The 22,666-nt window shown below is 37.4% G+C and overlaps 3 long non-coding RNA genes across 3 annotated transcripts; 2 read left to right on the top strand and 1 right to left on the bottom strand.

Annotated features, from left to right (window-relative positions):
* The first annotated feature begins 1,612 nt into the window (after positions 1-1,612).
* LOC139138538 (uncharacterized) lies at positions 1,613-6,333 on the top strand. Its single transcript, XR_011553633.1, has 4 exons — positions 1,613-1,849; positions 2,715-2,961; positions 3,472-3,603; positions 3,981-6,333. It is a non-coding gene; the product is annotated as an uncharacterized lncRNA (long non-coding RNA).
* A 17-nt stretch (positions 6,334-6,350) lies between these two features.
* Positions 6,351-9,020, bottom strand: LOC139138537 (uncharacterized). Its single transcript, XR_011553632.1, has 3 exons — positions 8,866-9,020; positions 7,905-7,974; positions 6,351-7,506 (listed from the first exon to the last, which is right to left on the bottom strand). It is a non-coding gene; the product is annotated as an uncharacterized lncRNA (long non-coding RNA).
* A 20-nt stretch (positions 9,021-9,040) lies between these two features.
* LOC139138536 (uncharacterized) lies at positions 9,041-18,071 on the top strand. Its single transcript, XR_011553631.1, has 3 exons — positions 9,041-9,213; positions 14,276-14,362; positions 16,858-18,071. It is a non-coding gene; the product is annotated as an uncharacterized lncRNA (long non-coding RNA).
* The last annotated feature ends 4,595 nt before the right edge of the window (positions 18,072-22,666 follow it).

Below are 22,666 nucleotides of genomic sequence, written 5' to 3'. Positions count from 1 at the left end.
ACTGAGTTTGAGAATAACCACAATAAAGTTTCGAAAGGTATGGTAATAAGATTTCGTATTGCTGGTCATTTACGAAACGACTTTAGGCAAATTTACTACCCTGTCCGAATTCTGTCACACTGAGTGTATAGCCTACCCCTCGGCCTAGGGTTTTTTCTCGCTTATGTACACACGTCTATGGGGCGAATAGTCCAAGAGCTGAATAGATCACGAGTGACTGTGATAGGTATTACCGATAAACTGGGCTCACTTATTATCATAGTGAAGCCTTGATCAGGGAACTCACGTTCAAACGCAGTTCGCCGATCTATCTCGTTCTAAGGGACCGTTCAGTTTTTACGGCCGGGGGGCCGGCAAAATCCAGGGGAATCATCGTAATTTTGCAATCCGCGAAGGGGGGTCATCGCTTTTTCACTGGTAGGAAAGGGGGGGTCACCACATTTTCAAAAACATAATATCTACAATAAAGTTCACTTTATGCCATGGCCATGATCGACCCTCTTTACCGGCGGACAGCCTTCGGCGGCCCACTACAATAAATATACTTTATGTATCACCCATGACCCCCTTAACAGGCAGACACCTTTGGCGGCCCACTCCAATTAGGTTTACTTCATGAAATGGCCATGATCGACCCTCTTTACCGGCGGGCCGTCTGCGGCCGCCCACTACAATAAATTGACTATATGTAATACCCCATCTTAACGCCCGGACGGCTTCAGCGGCCCTGTCAAGTAAAGTTTACTTTATGCAATGACCATGATCGACCCTCTTTACCGGCGGGCCTTTGGCCTTTGGTGGCTCACTAGAATAAAGTTGACTTTACGTATGGCCCATGACTCTCTTAACCGGAGGGCTGCCTTTGGTGAACAAATCAAATAAATTTTACTTTATACAATGTCCATGGACATAAGTTGTCTATGGAAATGAAGTTAAAAATTGCCTTACGGTCGTCCTAATTAACAGATGTTTGCATGGATGTGGCTTAGAAGTTTGTGCACTGGCATCTCTGCTACACGAATAAAGTGTGCTGCGTACCGGAGTTCAAATCCAAACCCTGCGGGTAAATTTGACATATGGGTTTTGGTTATTTTTCAGCGGGGGGGGGGGGGGGGGGTTCAATCAAATTTTATCGTCTGACAAAGGGGGGGGGGTCATCTTTTTTCACGAAAAATGCAGGGGGTCTATATTTTTTTGAACACCGGCGACAAGATTTTGCCGCCCCCCCCCCAGGCCGTAAAAACTGAACGGTCCCTAAACGCATCGTTTACAAATCACTTTAGCAGTTAACTGCAAACTTGTTTACCCGGTTATGATGAGTATTAAATCTTGTCCTTCGCCATATTCTGTACTGATAACACTGCCCCTCACCCTATTGTGTGTTGAAAATGCTGGCCTTAAACCCATTTTGTACTTACGACATTGTCCCAACCACACCTGTGGTCCCAACGTCGTATTCTGGAGAGATTAGACTGTCTTTCACAAAATTCTTCACTCAAAATACTGTTCTCACCCTTTCTGTTTTCAGAGTCCCCCCTAGTCTCGGTTACCCAGACTCCTCTGCGCTACTGGCGAAACGAGAGTCTGGGGAAATGCTATGGCATAGTCTCGGTTACCCAGACTCCTCTGCGCTACTGGCGAAACGAGAGTCTGGGGAAATGCTATGGCACGGTTTGTAACACAAAATGGCCGCTGACAGAATTACGGACAGACGCTGATTGGCTTATCCGTCAGTATGACCCTGGGTCACTGCAACTCGACTGAAAACATGGACAGCCATCGATGGAGACCGATTGAACGCTGTAATTGGAGCGTCTTTGACCTTGTACGATATATCATACACGTTAAGGTGGGAATTTCTCGTTCTATTTGGTCTAGTTAATCACCACATAGTTTAATTTCTCAAAATGCTAGCTCGTTTGCCAATGCCATACTTCATCCTCTCGTTGCCACACAAATGAATAGTTGTACCACTGGCACTACCAGTTTTTCTCGAGGGTCTCTGGTGTACAGTTTATGGGTGTAAGGTCTATTTTTTACGTCCATGTACAGACTCAGACAGGCATTGGAATTCAGTAACTGAATCAGTTGCTTAGATTACATATCTCGATTACCTGTACCGTAGCTGCAATGATTGCAGGAGGAGTCGCTCGTCTGGACTTTGTTTGGGGTCGCGTACAAAGTCAATCCAGACGAACAACCCCGCCCCCCTACAATCATTGCAGCTACCAGGTCGCGTACAAAGTCAATCCAGACGAGCAACCTCCGCTACGATCATTGAAGCCACCCATACCCATACATATTATCGAGCGGAGAAAACAGTGCCAATCACATTGTTTTTGACACAGACTGTTCACAGTTATTTTAAAAATAAAGCTTTATAGCTGCAAAAATTGTACGATCATTTTTCATAAGTAGATATGTGCACAACCCCATGTACCAAAAAAAATACTTCAATTATTGCTGCTATATTGTTGTTGTTGTTTTGTGTGTGTGTGTGTGTGTGAGTGTGTGTGTAAGCATATACACTGGAGCAAAGGGTAAAGGGTCTATGGTGTAAGTAAGAGAGCCAAAAAAAACAAAGTGACAATACTTGAAGCCTCAAGAATCCTGTCTACATTGATAACTTTTATATCAATCTTGTGCTTTCATAACTAAACATATAGAGCCTATTAAAACCTTGTTGGTATTTTTTATAAATACATTTCCATCAGGATAAACAAGTGGAGTGCTTAAAGCATCTAGTGAATGGCAGTGAAGTCATGGCAGTATTGCTGACCGGCTATTGAAAAACTATCATCTATGCTTTGTTACTGAACATACTAAATGAATATCACAACAATCCTCTGATGAACCACAAGGTTGTTGTAGATCTCAACACTGGTGTCCCTTATGGCTTACCAGGTGCAGCGTCTCAACGTACAGTACAGCTGAGTGAACAAGAACAAGTCTCTATTACAGGTTTGTTTATATGCTCATGTATATTTCCATTTTTTGATTTGTAAAATGTATGGTAATGTCAAATAAATCATATCACCTAATTTTGAGAATGCTGCAACTATCTATCCACTAATCTATTATCAAGACTTGTGGGACCACATGTTATTTAAAACCTACTACCTTGATGTATTTAATAGAAACTGAACTGCATTACTTTTATGAATATTATCTCTCAATAAGTGTTTTCATGCATCCCCATATGGGTGTCAGCTGGCATATGATAATGTAACTCGAAATTTTCTCAGACATGTACAGTTATATTGTCAAGCACTGCGATGGTGTTGTGTTACATGTAAGGGTGTGCAAAACAGTTATTATCAATAGCAGTATCAACTATTGAAGGACAAAATGCAAATGCAAAACTACATACGATTTGTCATTTCATTCTATAAATAACATGTGTATTTTCCCAATATGACATATTCAACTGCAGTCTTCATAAATACAGTATTACATATTTTTTATTCACAGACAGAGATAGTGCCATCATGCTACTCAGTCCAGAAATACTATTTAGTGGTAATTGAAGAAATCATCTATGCCAATCAAAGTACAGAGACACCTTTCCATAGTTGTCGATGAAGCACACTGTGTTGTTCAGTGGTATGTGTCAATAATTAATAACGTGTATATAAAATATATGTCTACGTTTGTGTGTGTATACATAGTATAAATTATTCAGTTATACTTCAAAACTTTATCACATTGAATGTCTGAGTGAGGAATGTAGCTGCCATCAGATTTTTCAGTATTTTGAAGAAATATTGTATAATGGTAAAATCACCAATTTTGCATGAGAATTGAGTGAACTGGCAATGATAATCATCATATTCAGCACAATGAAAACAGAAAACACTTCAATTTGAAAATTGATATGAAATATTACTAATCCTGCTGAGATAGAGATGACCACACAAAGCTTTTATGATCTCCCACTCTTAAAAATGTTGACATGTCTATTTTTATTTTTACTTGTACAGGGGTAAAATACTATGCTCGCATTGGCGAACTACAGAGTCTTCTTCCAAGAGCTAACATGGTAGCACTCACTGTAACAGCAACTCCAGATCTGAAATAAAGAAAATGTTATGCATGGAAAAATGTGAGCTGGTGAGATGTGATCTTGACCGCCACAATATATTCTACCAAACAATACAGGCTCCAACATCAATTGCTGACACATTCTCTTGGCTTTTTGAATCTCTGAGATGCATGAAGACGCTAACTAAGAAACACATAATTTACTGCAGAAATATCAATTCTTGTGCTTATTTGTACAAGTATTTTATCATTCAATTAAATGATGAATCATGGATTGGGTCACCAACATTTCAGAATGCACTGTTTACCATGTACCACCACTCCACACCAGTGAAACATGATTGGTTGAAAATCATTCAGCAAGACTGAATCTAAGTTGAGAGTAATCATAGCTACTGTTGCATTGAGTATGGGAGTGGATGCCCCTGATGTCTACATGTCCATTCATTGGGGAGCTTCTAGATCCTTTGAAGGCTTTGTACAGGAATCAGACATTTGCTATGGGCAATGTGACTGTAGGGAATGCCCTATATGTTCTGGTTTGATCGCAGAGAGACTTAACAATGAGGAACTGTGTGCAGCTGCTAAGGATGCCGAACAACTGAGCACCTGATTAGTAGTATTACTGACGAACAACAACGGATCATCAAACAAGAATTGACCACATGTAGAGATTAAATGTCTCAGGCTTTGATTTCATCAATAGTAATGACTAGGTTGACAGATGCTGTCATTTCTGATATTTTAGACAATATTCCCTACATTCATTGTAAGGACGATACACTCACAGAGTTTGTGTTTGATTCACATATTGCCTCAGTGGTGTGGAAAATCATTAGTGAAAAATTAGAGTGAAACTATTAGGATTTACATACAACTTAACATACTTGCATTCAGAAAAGTGTCATGGTTTTCAATATGTCTAGGCTGAACAAGATCAGGAATGCTGGACTTAGAGGGCTGTAGAGCAAAAGGATTGGTGTTAGGCTAGCTGCATGAGAAAACGAGAGCCACAGATCCTACCCATGTCCCATGTGTAAGTACCTACTCTAAGCAAACAGAATTCCATTTGTGCCTCTGCATGTTTTTTCTCCGGCTATGGTCTCATTTCTTGGCTTACTTACTGTTCGGACCATATTTAGTACCTACCTAAAAAGTGTCTTTACTGTAAGTAGATCCAACAGGCGCAGAGAAGAGTAAATCAAAAATTTACTGGTTGATGTCCATTAATCCATTCACACATTGCCATCTTGGCTTACCCAGTGATGATTAATGGACATCAACAGACAGCAACAGAACTTTGATTTACTTTGCAGTACTCCCAGTTGGATGTACTAACAGCAAGACTGTTTTGTCAGGGTAGGTAATAAATTTGGTCTGAATGTGAAAAAGCCAAGAAAATAAGACCAGAGCGGGAGAAAAGCATGCAGAGGCGCAAACGGAATTCCGTTCGCTTAGAATATGTACTTTCGCATAGGTAGGATCTGTAGCGCTTGTTTTTTTCCGGTACAACCCACGAGAGCTATGACTGCAGCTATCTTTAGGCCAGGGAAAAAAAATTCTTGTTCATCAGATTTTTTGCGCCAAGCTTCAGAAGCGGCTAGCAATTTTTTTTTCCAAACCAGCAAAATCTACCAGTAATTTCACCGGTAATGATAACCTGGTCAAGATTTTGCAACACTCTTCAATAACAGAGTGAATTGCGTGCAGGAGTGCAGCAGAATAAACATGTATTAAACACAAATGGTGGATACAAGCAATAGTTGTGCAGATCCACTAGGGGGCAGGCTTCAAAAGCCCACCTAGTAAACAAATTTTCAAAATTTCAAAAACATAAAATTCCAAATCTGCAAAAGTAGAAGTGGCGATTGGGATGAACAATTTTTTTTCCCCTGGCCTTACTGTGTAGTTATATTCAAAACAAATTTCAATTTTGCTTGGTCTTCCCATTGTATTGTGATCTCCCCACTGTATAGTGATCTCAGAGTCCAATATTTATCCAAATACGATTACACACTGCCTACAGTGCAAAGTTTTCTTTACTGTTACTAGACCAGAATGAGACAGTCATTCAAAATTAAGCCAGGTCTATATGTCATGCTTTCGAAAGGTCAAACTCTGCATTTGAATGAGTATCATGAGAACTACTCGGTGTTTTGTTACAGGCAGTATTATTTATATATTCATTTTGTGATTGATGATTTTGCTCTCTCCATACCTGAACTTCATTATGTGACATGTACACTTTTGGGCTGGTGGCCTCCAATATTGTAATAAAAGTTATTGATTTACATAAAACTCAGAAGATGTATTGAGAATATTTGAAATCTTTATTTACTTTTGACATACCCATGTCAATAAATACGACATACATATTGACAGGGGGGTGCATGTATTTTCCTCCAGAATTTGAAGGGTGGGTCACCCAAAAATAATCCTGGAAAAAATCAAAATCCCCCTCCCCCAGATGTAAAAAATTAACACTCCCTAATTACAAGTCAAGACTTGTAATGTTCCTGTCTTGATGTCTGTATGTTTACATCACAGACCACCATTGTACTTTAGCATGGGGTTTAACAGTGGAACACATGAATCAAAATGAAAGGATCTTGTTTCCTCACGTGTGTTCCTTGTTGGTGTCTGTGAGATGCCAATAAAAGTAATCAGAGTAATCAGTCAAGATGGCACACAAAAAATTCCATGTTCAGCAATGAACTCTCTAGAGCGGAATGAAATTGGTGGTAATTTGCAATGCGATGTTCAAACAGATGTTCTGTGATAGCAAAAAAAATTCAAATCTCACAAATGCACACAATTACAACAGCCTGTGAGTGCACTTTTTCAGAATGCCCATTTACTAGTTGAGTATTCTTTTTTCTTTCCATTTATCCACCTGTGTAATTCTTTGGGATCAATATTACAGAAAATGTCAGCATAAAGTTTGGGAAATGATCATGTGCCTGCATTCCACTTAAATACTGATGACTTATGTTTCAACTCCTCATATATGGTTCTTATATCACTATCAACACTAGCTTTTGTATGTGTTCATGACTGAAATGCAACATCGAGTTCTCGAAGCAAATGCTTCTCTGAAGTTCTCAATGTCATCACAGTACAACACAGTCTTTCCAATCCTGGCAACAGCAGCACTGGTGTGATTTAGTCCCAATGATTTCATTCTTTTCTCAGCAAATCTATTTGGGAGTTCCATGACATAGTAACCGTCAAAATTATTTCCTTCTCCTCTCGATAAGTTAATGAACCTATTCCAGGTTATTTGATGACTGAGCCATGGTGACAACAGTGCTTCGGTACTTGCTTGGAGAAGAAAAGCCTCAAGTCTATACTTGATCTTGTGACTAGAATAATAGACAAGCATAGCATATCTCCAATGCCTCAAGCATCTCTCTCCATACCATAGGATATATCAGGCTTGGGAATATGGGTCAGAGTTGTTATTACCTGTATTAAATTAAAAAAACAGACATTGGTTTCTATCTATTGAATATATAGAATGTAATTAAAAGCACAAATAGTATACTATAAGATTCTATCACATTAAAAGTTAATAAGAATAAAATTGTTGTGATCACAGTTTTCACAATTTTGGTTAAAATTCACAAGCTGAACCTTAAAAGTGAAAGTAGTAAGACTGTGTCAAAAATAACATCAGATGTAGAATTTCAGTGGTGTCACATTTGGCGATTCTTTTTTTTTGAAAATTGAGTGGTTAGAGTACAGACACATCAGAATCACAAGTGTATATGATATAGCAAAAATAAAATGTACAAAATTGTATGGTCTTCAATACCGCAGGTATAATAGCCTTGAAAATCAAACTTAACAGAAAATATACATACCTTTTAGTGTCTGTTTTGTTCACTTCATATCTTGTCTTGGGGTGATACAGGAAGGGGTTACTTGAGAGATCTGCAATGGATCCATAAACATATGGCAAGTTATCTCTAAATGAACACATACTCTGATGAAAATTGGATACGTGGATTGGCTTGATTTTCCCTCATCTTGTTTCCTCTGTAGAATATCATTTAACATTCGGTCACACTGCCATAAGCTTAGGGCAGCACTAAGACAGTTGAGGGCCACATGGTAGTTTCTGAGTCTTGTGATATAGATGCACAGAATAGGGCGAATAATCATGACAGTGTTTGAAAAAAAACGTGCTTAGGAGCACTATCAACCTCTCGTTATGTAAAATACCTGCGAGCAAGACTTTGAAAAAATATTTTTGTGGTGATATTTTCCTGCGCGAGGTGTTTGGAAGTTTTTTCCGGTCAAGTTTCAGAAGTGTGTAGGCAACGTATAACTTGCAAAAGTATGGGTTCGCTCACAGTCCCATAGAGGGACTGTGGTTCACTGTTTATGGCAACACTCATTAGACAGATCATGGAGGTAGAAGGAAAGACAGATGACATGTATGTGGTCGGTAGTGATTAGTATCGATATATATCTCCGCTATATAGGAGACTGGGTACCGTATGTTGTGAGTTCGAACCCGATTGAAACCACCGTATATTGCATACATACCGCATTTGGTGTGCATGGAAACAGTCTTTTTTTTCTAGTCGCCAATCTCTCAATTTTTTGCGATCTTTCCACAATTGCACAAACTCTCCTAGCTGCAGTAGGCCTACAGTAGCTCGAGGTTTTGCCTGGGTATTTGGGTCGGACGGCAAAACCATCTGGTTTTGCCGCCCGACCCAAATACCCAGGCAAAACCTCGAGCTACTGTACTGCAGCTACGGTCTCTTATGAAAAGACAACAAATCACACACACAGATATTGCCGAGAGTCACTTACAGCATGTGTCGTCTCCGCTGCGTCGTCTCCATGTTTCAGTCGAGTTGCAGTGACCCAGGGTCATACTGACGGATAAGCCAATCAGCGTCTGTCCGTAATTCTGTCAGCGGCCATTTTGTGTTACAAACCGTGCCATAGCATTTCCCCAGACTCTCGTTTCGATAGAGGCAGTTCCCGAGATAAGGAGACAGGGCGTTTTCATTGGTCGCAATGATAACGCCCAGGTCTAAAGCGTTGCAGAGCGCATGCGCAGATTATCGCCATGCTGCCTTGCGTTTTGAGAGGACGTACATGTAGGCCCACGCTCCCTGCGTTTGATTGATTCTTCAGGAATCCTGCCGAATCACGGTATGTTACAATTTTTCAGTGTACGAAGTGTTACCCAAGCAGCTGCACGTCATGAAATCGAAAAACTGTATACGATCTTTAACAGTGGACCGCAAGTGTAATGTAAGCTAGCAAAACCCACAGGTAAGTGGAGTTGCCGTGTACGCATAGAGACACACGTACGGTCCCCACATTTGTGGAGGGACCGTGATAGAGAAACTACTACACGGCAACTCCACGTACCTGAGGTATAACCAGGGTCCCTCCTCAAATGCCATGGGACCTAGCTATAACGTTGTGCTACATCGATTCTCAGAGTGCTGTTCTGCGCGGTAGGGAGAGAGGCGGTAACATTTGATAATTTTTAACATAATGATGGGGTTGAGTGGATGTCGGACAGTGAAAATTGTCCGTAAACGACAAGAAGTCAACACTGCTGAACAGACTGTGTTGATATTTGATACAGATGTTTAGACCATGTTCAAGGTTCTGATTCCTCAAAATGGTGCCAAACGAATCAGCGGTTAGATAGATATGAGAAATTGTTGACCCTCTTTTTCAACTAATTTATTTTAGGGGCCTTGCATATGTGTATTTTGGAAGGTACACCAATACTGCACTTTGGACTGTTTTATGGAACAGAAATGTTATGGAACAGAAATGTGTGTACTGTTAGATGAATGCTAGAAACATGGAATGGAAGTATCAGAGATTTCCATGCTCTTATGGGCATCAAAAGCGATAAAAAATAACATATTTCATATTTTAGTTTCTCACATTTGAGACTACCCTAGGCATTTGTTATATTATCTCATATCTGCTCACTTCAGTCTTGAGTAAACATCCTTGAGTCAATATACAGACTTTGACATTCACATTCTAGAGATTAGCCTGGTTCCCTGGAAACAGGTCCAAGATCACCATTCTGATAACAATGGGTTTGGGTAAAACCATTGTGGTGAAAGGGTTAAGTATCCAGGACATCACTTGTTACACTCTTTACTCCTACACAATGAAGTTTCAAGTTTTAGGTTAGTTATCAAGCTAGCACCAGCATCTCTCCTGAGCATCTGTCCGTGTGTTCTCAAAGGGACATAGTGATGATTTATCCGTTCATATCCATTTAGTTGAACTTGTCTAGGAAATGTATTACACAAATTTCAGCATATGTTGCCTTTGGAATGTGCCATCTGTCAGACCAGAGTGACCAATGCTGAACCCCTGTGTGCTTTCAAATTCTGATTAAGTTTTCTGATTAACGTCAATTATGTGCTTCCGAGTGTTCTGTTTGGAGTTTGCTTCAATATATTCTTACTTCAAACACTCTATTGAACTTATCTAGAATATATATGACTGGAATGTACACAAAGGTTGGCTTCGGAGACTGATTTTATTGTTTATGAGAGAATGGGCATTATAGTTGCAAAAGCCATGCCCCTGTCTCCTTTCAAAATAGAGTGTTCTTTTTGGAGTTTATTCAATATATTCTTACTTCAAACACTCTATTGAACTTATCTAGAATATATATGACTGGAATGTACACAAAGGTTGGCTTCGGAGACTGATTTTATTGTTTTTCAGAGAATGGGTCATTATAGTTGCAAAAGCCATGCCCCTGTCTCCTTTGAAAATAGAGTGTTCTGTTTGGAGTTTGCTTCAATATATTCTTACTTCAAACACTCTATTGAACTTATCTAGAATATATATGACGAGAATGTACTCAAAGGTTGGCTTCAGAGACTGATTTTATTGTTTTTGAGAGAATGGGCATTATAGTTGCAAAAGCCATGCCCCTGTCTCTTTTCAAATTAGAGTGTTCTTTTTGGAGTTTATTCAATATATTCTTACTTCAAACACTCTATTGAACTTATCTAGAATATATATGACTGGAATGTACACAAAGGTTGGCTTCGGAGACGGATTTTATTGTTTTTGAGAGAATGGGCATTATAGTTGCAAAAGCCATGCCCCTGTCTCCTTTGAAAATAGAGTGTTCTGTTTGGAGTTTGCTTCAATATATTCTTACTTCAAACACTCTATTGAACTTATCTAGAATATATATGACTGGAATGTACACAAAGGTTGGCTTCGGAGACGGATTTTATTGTTTTTGAGAGAATGGGCATTATAGTTGCAAAAGCCATGCCCCTGTCTCCTTTCAAATTAGAGTGTTGGTTTTGGATTTTCTTATATATATTCTTACTTCAAACACTCTATTGAACTTATCTAGAATATATATGACTGGAATGTACACAAAGGTTGGCTTCGGAGACGGATTTTATTGTTTATGAGAGAATGGGCATTATAGTTGCAAAAGCCATGCCCCTGTCTCCTTTCAAAATTAGAGTGTTGTTTTTGGAGTTTATTCAATATATTCTTACTTCAAACACTCTATTGAACTTATCTAGAATATATATGACTGGAATGTACACAAAGGTTGGCTTCGGAGACGGATTTTATTGTTTTTGAGAGAATGGGCATTATAGTTGCAAAAGCCATGCCCCTGTCTCCTTTGAAAATAGAGTGTTCTGTTTGGAGTTTGCTTCAATATATTCTTACTTCAAACACTCTATTGAACTTATCTAGAATATATATGACTGGAATGTACACAAAGGTTGGCTTCGGAGACTGATTTTATTGTTTATGAGAGAATGGGCATTATAGTTGCAAAAGCCATGCCCCTGTCTCTTTTCAAATTAAAGTGTTCTTTTTGGAGTTTATTCAATATATTCTTACTTCAAACACTCTATTGAACTTATCTAGAATATATATGACTGGAATGTACACAAAGGTTGGCTTCGGAGACGGATTTTATTGTTTATGAGAGAATGGGCATTATAGTTGCAAAAGCCATGCCCCTGTCTCCTTTGAAAATAGAGTGTTCTGTTTGGAGTTTGCTTCAATATATTCTTACTTCAAACACTCTATTGAACTTATCTAGAATATATATGACTGGAATGTACACAAAGGTTGGCTTCAGAGACTGATTTTATTGTTTTTGAGAGAATGGGCATTATAGTTGCAAAAGCCATGCCCCTGTCTCCTTTCAAATTAGAGTGTTGGTTTTGGATTTTCTTATATATATTCTTACTTCAAACACTCTATTGAACTTATCTAGAATATATATGACTGGAATGTACACAAAGGTTGGCTTCGGAGACGGATTTTATTGTTTATGAGAGAATGGGCATTATAGTTGCAAAAGCCATGCCCCTGTCTCCTTTGAAAATAGAGTGTTCTGTTTGGAGTTTGCTTCAATATATTCTTACTTCAAACACTCTATTGAACTTATCTAGAATATATATGACTGGAATGTACACAAAGGTTGGCTTCGGAGACTGATTTTATTGTTTATGAGAGAATGGGCATTATAGTTGCAAAAGCCATGCCCCTGTCTCTTTTCAAATTAAAGTGTTTCTTTTTGGAGTTTATTCAATATATTCTTACTTCAAACACTCTATTGAACTTATCTAGAATATATATTACTGGAATGTACACAAAGGTTGGCTTCGGAGACGGATTTTATTGTTTATGAGAGAATGGGCATTATAGTTGCAAAAGCCATGCCCCTGTCTCCTTTGAAAATAGAGTGTTCTGTTTGGAGTTTGCTTCAATATATTCTTACTTCAAACACTCTATTGAACTTATCTAGAATATATATGACTGGAATGTACACAAAGGTTGGCTTCTGAGACTGATTTTATTGTTTATGAGAGAATGGGCATTATAGTTGCAAAAGCCATGCCCCTGTCTCCTTTCAAATTAGAGTGTTGGTTTTGGATTTTCTTATATATATTCTTACTTCAAACACTCTATTGAACTTATCTAGAATATATATGACTGGAATGTACACAAAGGTTGGCTTCGGAGACTGATTTTATTGTTTATGAGAGAATGGGCATTATAGTTGCAAAAGCCATGCCCCTGTCTCCTTTCAAAATTAGAGTGTTGTTTTTGGAGTTTATTCAATATATTCTTACTTCAAACACTCTATTGAACTTATCTAGAATATATATGACTGGAATGTACACAAAGGTTGGCTTCGGAGACGGATTTTATTGTTTATGAGAGAATGGGCATTATAGTTGCAAAAGCCATGCCCCTGTCTCCTTTCAAAATTAGAGTGTTGTTTTTGGAGTTTATTCAATATATTCTTACTTCAAACACTCTATTGAACTTATCTAGAATATATATGACTGGAATGTACACAAAGGTTGGCTTCGGAGACTGATTTTATTGTTTATGAGAGAATGGGCATTATAGTTGCAAAAGCCATGCCCCTGTCTCCTTTCAAATTAGAGTATTGGTTTTGGAGTTTATTCAATATATTCTTACTTCAAACACTCTATTGAACTTATCTAGAATATATATGACTGGAATGTACACAAAGGTTGGCTTCGGAGACTGATTTTATTGTTTTTGAGAGAATGGGCATTATAGTTGCAAAAGCCATGCCCCTGTCTCCTTTGAAAATAGAGTGTTCTTTTTGGAGTTTATTCAATATATTCTTACTTCAAACACTCTATTGAACTTATCTAGAATATATATGACTGGAATATACACAAAGGTTGGCTTCAGAGACGGATTTTATTGTTTATGGAGAATGGGCATTATAGTTGCAAAAGCCATGCCCCTGTCTCCCTTGAAAATAGAGTGTTCTGTTTGGAGTTTGCTTCAATATATTCTAATCTTACTTCAAACAATAAACCAAGACAACTTCACAAAAGGACTGTAGGTGTGTACCCAAAATTAAGCATGCTTTGGTCAAAAATGAAACTGTTCTATCTTGTCATATAATTGTGGTATGCTTTTGTGTACATGATAAGACTTAATTATAAAATAAATATTGGCATCCGCAAATCAGGAAATTGATGAAGAAATGCATTTACCTGTATGTATGTACAGTTACAACAAACATTTGGGATCCAAATTACATAGTACCAAGCATGGCGTTTAAAGCAATGGTACCCAGTCCAAAGATCAAAGGTGAGAGCCTATCATTTGTACCACACTAAAGTATTTGGTAATGTTAATTGAGTATGTAACTTCAGTCTGTAAAAGTTTTGCACTTTTTCTATCACAGTCTGTTTTCAGGATGGGAAGTATGCATTACTACAAGTGACAAGAAAACTGTACGTAGTATGGAGGAGCAATCCATGAACAACATACTGTGAGTGTTTCATACTGTATTTAATATCATAGAAATATGTTCGCTTTCTGATGTTTATTGTACAGTATTTTATAATTTTTCACAAGGAATTTATTTTCACATGTATTTGCTGACTACATGCAAAATAACGGAAATTAAATTTTTCACTTTAGCTTCATTGGACTGGAGGACTGTTATGTTCTTGTGTAAGAGGGCATTATGTATATTTTCTAATAGCATGACCTTATGTTACACCGGAGAACACCACATTAACCTGTCAAAGCCATTTAGCAAAATGCCTAGTGAGACAGGGAGTCATTTGGCCAGATAACAAATAAATTGGCGATCAACTTCACTGGTTGGGTACAGCAATTGCAAACACTAAAATCAGCGGGTAATCTCAATCGGTGTCAATTGTGAATTATTCTTCATTCAATTCAGTTTATTTTTCTAAGATACACCATGAGAGAAATGGTTTGTACCACTGTGCGATGTTTACGCAGCCTGTAGTATCAGTATCAATTTTATGGCCAGAGTGGGCTTCCTGCTGACTTTTGTATTACAATCGCTGTACCAGACCACTGAAGTTGACCGCCAATTTACTTGTTATCTGGCCAAATGACTCTCTGTTTTACAAGGCATTTTGCTAAATGGCTTGACGGGTTAATGTGGCGTTTTTGTCCAAAAAACACTGAGAATAGATTGTGAAGTTCAAAGTTGAAAAACTCATAAGTTGTGCCATGGCCATTCAAATGCCTCTGAAATGGCTCTGGTCCAATAATCGCAATCATACCAATCCATAATCCAATGACACTAGGTCTGAATTCGTAATACAATAGTTGTAAACGTTGACACAAACAGCACAGAACAGACAGTAAATAGACGGTACACAAACGAAGTCATAAATGGATAAACACGGGCACAAAAGTTATGAATGGATGCTCAGAATTGCTTCTGAAACGTTTCAAATGTGAGACAGTTCAGCCGGCCAGACCTGAGCCTGTGTAGGTATTAACTCTATCTGCAACTCATTGTGTGGACAGACTGACCCGCTTCAGAGCCGTTTTAAACGCCCATACGCAACAGCTAAATGTAACGTATAACAAACAACAACCAACATTCAATTTCTTTCGTCACGGCTGCCGAACAGAGCACTACATTCCATGACAATAATTGGTTTGACGATCAGTTTGCTTATCTCAGTCTGGGCAGATGAAAGTATACAGAGAATGCTGGGTGAACCTGTAGAGACAGCCTTGTTTACAAAAAAATTGCTGAAAGGGCTGTACAAAAGATTTAAACAGGATAGCTTATCAGTTCCAGGGCAAGATAAAATCACTGAAAGTGAATTACAAAAAAGTTGTTGACAGCAACAGGCAGTATGAAAGTATGACAGCACTCACGTTAGCCATCTTGTTACAATGCTGTATGCTTGGCCATATACACCTTTTGAACTCGAGAGAGAGCATTAAGGTTCCAAGACAAGAAATTGACCTCGTTAATCTAACAATTCTCTGATAGTTAATAAGCTCAGAACCCCCTTAATTATACATTTTCTGAAGGCCAAGATATAGGGTAAGATTTTGGTAACCACAGTGTCACCATTGTTTACATAACTATCACATGGCAGGTAATTTGCATAACCTTTCAAAAATCGGTTTTACCCATGTTTTGTCTCAATACTTAAAATATCTGACTCAAACTTGCTGGAATGCAAGCTGTCACAACGCTCTTCCAAATTGTGTCTCAGATTTTTTATATCTTACTTAGTTTTTAGTTGAGCACAATTTAAAGATATCAACCAGGGTTAAATTCACCGCTATGTAAGTTTTCCTGGCGTAAAAATTGTTTAAAAAGGTTTAAAAATTTTTCTGTCATCTCAGGATGGTGAAAAGGCAAATGTTTGATCTTTGTGACAATGTTGCATATTTAGATATAGTAAAAGGCGACTGTGATTTTGCTTTCTTGAAAGTTGAATAATTACACTGACTCAGATCAGGGAATAGAACTAAAGTCACATACAATATCAACTGAAGATTGTGGCTCATTCTATGTAGTACATGTCACAAGTTGTAAACAGTCACTTACAACCACTGGTTTATGAACTCATTGTTAATGTATCTGAGTAAAGTAAGAGTGAATGCTGAGTAGCATCACACAAATATGCTCTGGCAGGCAAGAATGTGTTAATTCAGAGTTAAGCAAAGGCGAAACAAATGTGTACCCTAGTAACATGACCAACACAAGAAAGAGCTGCAGTCCCTGAACATTTTTCTCACATTTCGAAACAGGTTGTGTCTCATGCATCTTGAACTGTGGTTTTACAACTTATCCGGACACCAAACTTGCTAATTACCCAGCAACTTCGCTGATGATATAGAAACTTGGGTGTCCGGATAAGTCGTAAAACCATGTAAAAATGTGCGGCTTTGATGTAATGATTGATTGATATTTTTCACCAATCCTCAAACGAACACATTAATGATACATCCTGTAAATTTTCTGATTTTTTACAGATTTGTTCCACAGTACATGACGGAAATCCTATATAAAGAAGCCGTTACATTTCTTGTATCAAAAAATAAAAGAATCTCATTGAAAGATGCAGACATGCTCTGCCGACAGACAGAAAAATTAAGTGCCTTAAAATAAATAACAAAGTATGGTTTCTCTGTCAGGAGTCTGGTGATGCAGATTAAGAACATTACTACTATCCTCATGGTATGCTTTATGGGGTCACTTGTCAGTTTTGGTCAAGAAAACGTGTTCTCAAAATTACTTGTCTGATAGCTTTGTAATTTGTTACAAAGTGACCGATGCAAAAGCTCCCAAACTGCTGACCTACCATCTTAGTATTTGGTGTACAGGTAGACCCAGGGTTTAGATGTTCTGTTGTTTAAATGAACATGTCAGTGTCAAAAATATGCAAATGAGGTTAGAAAAAGGGGAAATCTTGCAAATGTTCAGGAGTAGTGGTATTAACTTAACCAGCCTACACATCTCAGTCAGAGCTTCTATAACCTTTAACCTATTTGTATCCAGTGTACTTATTATGTGTAGGAGTGGTGGCAGTGACTTAAACAGCCTACTCCACTGACCTCAAGTCATTTCCTGTCATTGTTCATGAACTGATACATATTGACAGACCTGCTGAAACCATGAAGGACTGTGTTGAAACATTCCTCTGCTAAGCCTGTTCCTAAAGTTGACCTCCAGTACCTAAAGTTTCAGACTTATTTACTTTTGTCATTACTGTTTTTCTGGTTAAAATATATCTTGATGGACCAAATATGAGCACACTGTCATTGACGGTATTTTTATATGATATGATCAGATGAATGTGTAATAATTGATGAACCTTAAGTTTACCATGATTGGCCAGCTAATCGAAAGTTAAGACTTTTTTTTATAGCCCGAAAGTCAAATGCAGTGTAGTCATTATGTTTTAAATGTGTGAATGTGTATAGATTTGCATCATTTACAAATGACTTTCATTGTTGACTCCAGTTTAATTATCACCTATATTTTAAAATATACAGGCTTTGTTAACAAACTGAATGTTGTGTGTTTGAACATGACAGCAAGAAACAGTATTTGATATATTGTATGCAAATATTTAAAAAATGTCATCAGTTGCAGCTTGGTGTCCTGTGACGAGGTCTACTTGTTGTTTTGCTTGTGAAAATTCAATGGCATCATGAGATTGGAGATTAATTTAAATAAAAAGTCATGAAATGAGATGCAATGGTTTTATATTGTGCTTACTTTTTACTGACATTAGAATGGGAAGAGTATGTAAAAATGTTCTTATTTAATTACCTGCGTACCAAACTATACAAAAAAGTATGTAAAAAGTACTTTAAGTAGCCCCTCCCTTAGACTCAGAGTAAACCCTTCATGTCCCCATTCCAGCTCTTCTGAACTGAAATTTTCAGATTCCCCCTCCCCTGAATGCATGCCTCTAGCCTTGATCCCTGCAGTATTCATGAATATAACCAAAAGCATGTTGAAATGCATAGTATTTAGCTCACCAACAAAACATGTATATGTATAACATGCAATCTTATTTTTAAAAATTTAAGTCTGAATAGTGGGTGTGAAGGTTGTAGACTTAATACTATCTGAAACTCATTGGATACTCTGTAAGCAGTGACATGCATGAAAGTGGGAGTAAAATCAAGCATACTGAAATCACATCTGGTTCAGTGTTTTTGAGATGTGGATACAATTGAATGGTGTTTTCAGGTAATTGGCACTTATAACAAAATTGAAGAAAGTTGCATATTTTCATTGCAGCAGCTATACAACTATCAAGGCTATACTTCTCCCTGCCCTTTTTAAAGTAAAAAATTAGGTATAAATACTGAGTGATAGACCAGTGACTAAATTAAGGTCACAGTCTTACTGATATGTTAAAGGGTTAATTTATGTTTAAGACTACTGGAAAACTTGTGCTATGTAGATAAAACTATAGGAAAGTATCATTATTGAAGTTGCTTTCTGTGGCACTCTTGATATATTCATGACAGTTTATTAACTATGAAAGTCTCTGACTGTTTTATATTGCTTGACAAAACTAAAACAACATATAAAAGTCCCATTTTGCATTACTTTTGAAATCCCATCCTCCCTCACGAAACAAGAAATATTGTCCCAAAATTTATTTTATTACATCACAGGACAGAGGAAGGGTAGTCTGTAGAAAGAAATTTGAGTACGTGATGTGCGCTGCCCAAAAAAGCGAAAATGTTTAATCCCCCGCACCCCTTAAGTCGCCTCCTGTAGAAGAAGTATTCAACTGCAACTTTTTTACATCCCCTTTCATCTCATCACACGTACTCGGATAAATATTCACACACTCCCCGTATTTTACTCTAGCACCATCTTTGACCCACGATCACACAACTTTGACCCATATAATGTATACATGGTTAACGAGCGTAAATTCAAGTGTCATTTTCCCGATCTCAGAATCCTGCTGGTTTTCTAGCGGACACTAAAATTGAAAATATTTTACCTGACTGTATAGTAGGCGAAATTACTTTCGAATGGGTTCCGAAAAAGAACAATTGTAAATTGTTAAGTTTGTTCGCAAGTCACATTTATCTGTTAAATATCTCAATGAATCAAAGATTTGTTTTTATGCAGTGATCGTAAGCTATAAACCATGATCTCATTGCTGTGTTGTTGATATTATTGTAATTCATGACATTAGAATGGAGCAGAAAGTCTCGATGAATGAAATATGCTAAAATCGTCATCATTAAATACAATAAAACTCTCTCTCTCTCTCTCTCTCTCTCTCTCTCTCTCTCTCTCTCTCTATATATATATATATATATATATAGCGGATGAATAAAATTGCACACGTCTACTGATCTACTTGTATATTTTCTGTTTATTCTGTTGGTAATTTTGATACAACGTTTCGTCCTAAAAGTAGGACTTCATCAGGTTGAAGATGCAGATCAGTAGATGTGTGCAATTTTATTCATCCGCTATTACCAAACCACGCTACGAACAACACTGGGAGCTATCTGTACATCTCAAGTATACATGTATATATATATATATATATATATATATATATATATATATATATATATATATATATATATATATATATATATATATATATGTATAGACATTAAATTTCAGAAGGTAAATAATAATAATAATAATAATAATAATAATAATAATAATGATGATGATGATATTCTTAAAAACACTCCACAAACGTCTCAGTGCGCTGAATACAACTTTTTAAAGGATTCAGAAACATGACAGCTAAAACTATAATTACGAATAAAATTTAATAAAAACATGTGTCTTCAACAACGTTTAAAAGATGTAAAGATTGCACGTCGAGCCTTCAAAGGGTGTGCATCGTGTTGACTGAATTCCATAACTCGTGAGAAGTACAGGCCTCCCCTTGGTACTTTCTGAACAAAATTGCCTCAAGTTTGTGTCTAAGGAAAAGGAAATTACATAGGATTGGAATAACGCTAACTGCCTGGCGTTACCGTATCGGTTGATTTTCTCAACCAATAAGCTCATCATGGAAACTGGTAACTCTACCGTCTGCGTATAACCCTATGGTCAAGTGATCTGCAACAATGGAATTGGGCTATCGATTTGCCTGTAACAACGATAGTTGTCTCGCACCCTGCTCGTCATTGGTGCTGCTCTTTCAGACGGTACGGTTCATAATTTTCTCAGTTTGCCTGTTTATGTACCATGTATATTTGTCAGATAATTTTTTTTAACAGTCATGTCCATAGTACAAGATCCGGACCCTATTTATTATTATTCAAGGTGGGGCTCGGTGTTTATCAGAATAGTTTTGTATATACAGCTATAGTGTTGAATGGAACAAATTTCCAAAAAATATACTGAGTATTACTTCAAATTCTCTCTTTAAAATAAAGTTAAAGAAGTATTTTTATGAAGCAATGAATCAACGTGAGCAAATGATTTTGTTTTTTATTAATTGTTGTCTTGCCGATTTGCAATTGCTTGTGAATTTGCTTTTCGTGGGACCACAGTGGAAATAAGTTTTTAACTTTTCTGTGTTATCCCAAAACTTTCTTCTTTGTCCTTTTCCTTGTTTGTATTGTGTGGTTATTATTTTTAAATAAATCAAATCAAAATCAAATGTTCTGGCCTAGCAAGAGCGTTACAAGACAAACTGGCGTTTGAAGCTTTGTTGCGGTCAGAATATAGTTTGATATGAGTGACGGCTTGTCTGGTCATTTCAAACGTGAACTGAGCCACTGCCTGACGCCCTCACGTGTGCCTTATATTGTTGTCTCCGATAATTACTAATTTAAGTGGCGATATAGAATCTAATCCCGGGCCATAGTCAACTAAGCCAAAACAGCCTAAAATTACAGAGACAATGTCTACCAGGGTGCGAGTACTGTGCGGTCGCTCGATATCGCTTGAAGAATTGAACACTGACAGCGGCAAAACCGGAGAAAATGATGATACAATAAAAGATATTATGGATGAACTTGGTACTATGAAATTGACTATCTCCGGTCAAATAGAATCCCTTTCTCATGAAATAAATAACAAAATAGGACAAATTGAAGCTGAAATGAGAGAGGTCAGGTCAGAGCTACAGCGGGAATGTGAACATGTTAAATTACTCAGGAATGAAACTGAACAACTACGAACACGATGTTTAAACTCGAATCTGAAGCCGACTGTACTACATCGCAATTAAAACGCAATGATTTCATTATTTATGGAGTTCCTGAGCCGGCAAACGGTAAAGAAAGCTGGGATGATAGTGAGGAGAAAGTGAAAGCCCCAGCTATTTTTCTGTATCCATATTTGCCTTTTGCCTATTTTCAGTTTTTGTAATAATGAACTTGTCAAGATTTAAAAAAAGGTAATAAAATGAATTGAATTGAATTGAATTGAATTGAATTTGAACGTCCTCATCGGCTTAATACCCCTTCCCTTCCGCGACCAATCATTGCCAAGTGTACAAGTTTTAAGCAGAAGGAACAGGTGTTAACAGCTGCACGGAAATGCCAAGACTCTGAAACACAATACCCTGTTGCTGAAGATTTCTCTATCCGTGTTCGTAACATTAGAAAGAACATCGAAATTTGTTAGACAAGCCCGGCAAAACAACCAACGATGTAGGCTTTCTTTATATGATAGAATTATTATCGAAGGTAGAGTGTTTGTGCATGATACAATGTTAACGATGATATCAAACCAAAAGGTAGATCAAAATAGGGTCTAGGCCAAGGTCTAAAGTGTAATAAAATAAAAAATGATAAGGATGTCTACTTTAAAACTTGTATCTGTGAAAACCATTCTAATACTGCTGTTGATATTTCGACTAATGTTTTGAAGACACTGACACTTAAAATACGAGGGCTAAGGTTTTCACAGATGAGTTTCAATCAACAATTGCAAATCACAATATCCTTGGATTTGTAGAGACCTGGCTTAGTGGATCTGATGAAATGCCATATATGTATTCCTGGTTAGGTGGTTTTAATATGCCAAGAGTAAAACGTTGTAAACGAGGGCGCAGGGCGGGGGAGTTGCTGTCTATGTTAGTAATAATATTGTAGACGGTGTCACTCAATTGAAATGCAATTTGCAAGATGTAATTGTACTACTGTTTCACAATGATTTCTTTCATTTTAAATCATCTACAGATATTGTTTACTTTGTGTTTACACTGCACCAGAATACTCGACTATATACCATAGTTTACTTGACGTAAACGGAATAGTGCTCCTCGAAGAGTGAATGTCAGATATATTGTCTGATTATCCTGATGTAAATGAAATTTTAACA

This window comes from Ptychodera flava, chromosome 8 (assembly GCF_041260155.1).
Source record: "Ptychodera flava strain L36383 chromosome 8, AS_Pfla_20210202, whole genome shotgun sequence".
In the NCBI taxonomy this organism is placed as follows: Eukaryota; Metazoa; Hemichordata; class Enteropneusta; family Ptychoderidae; genus Ptychodera; species Ptychodera flava.
Note: the sequence above shows the minus strand (reverse complement) of the source record. Positions and strands in the feature narration are given on the sequence as shown.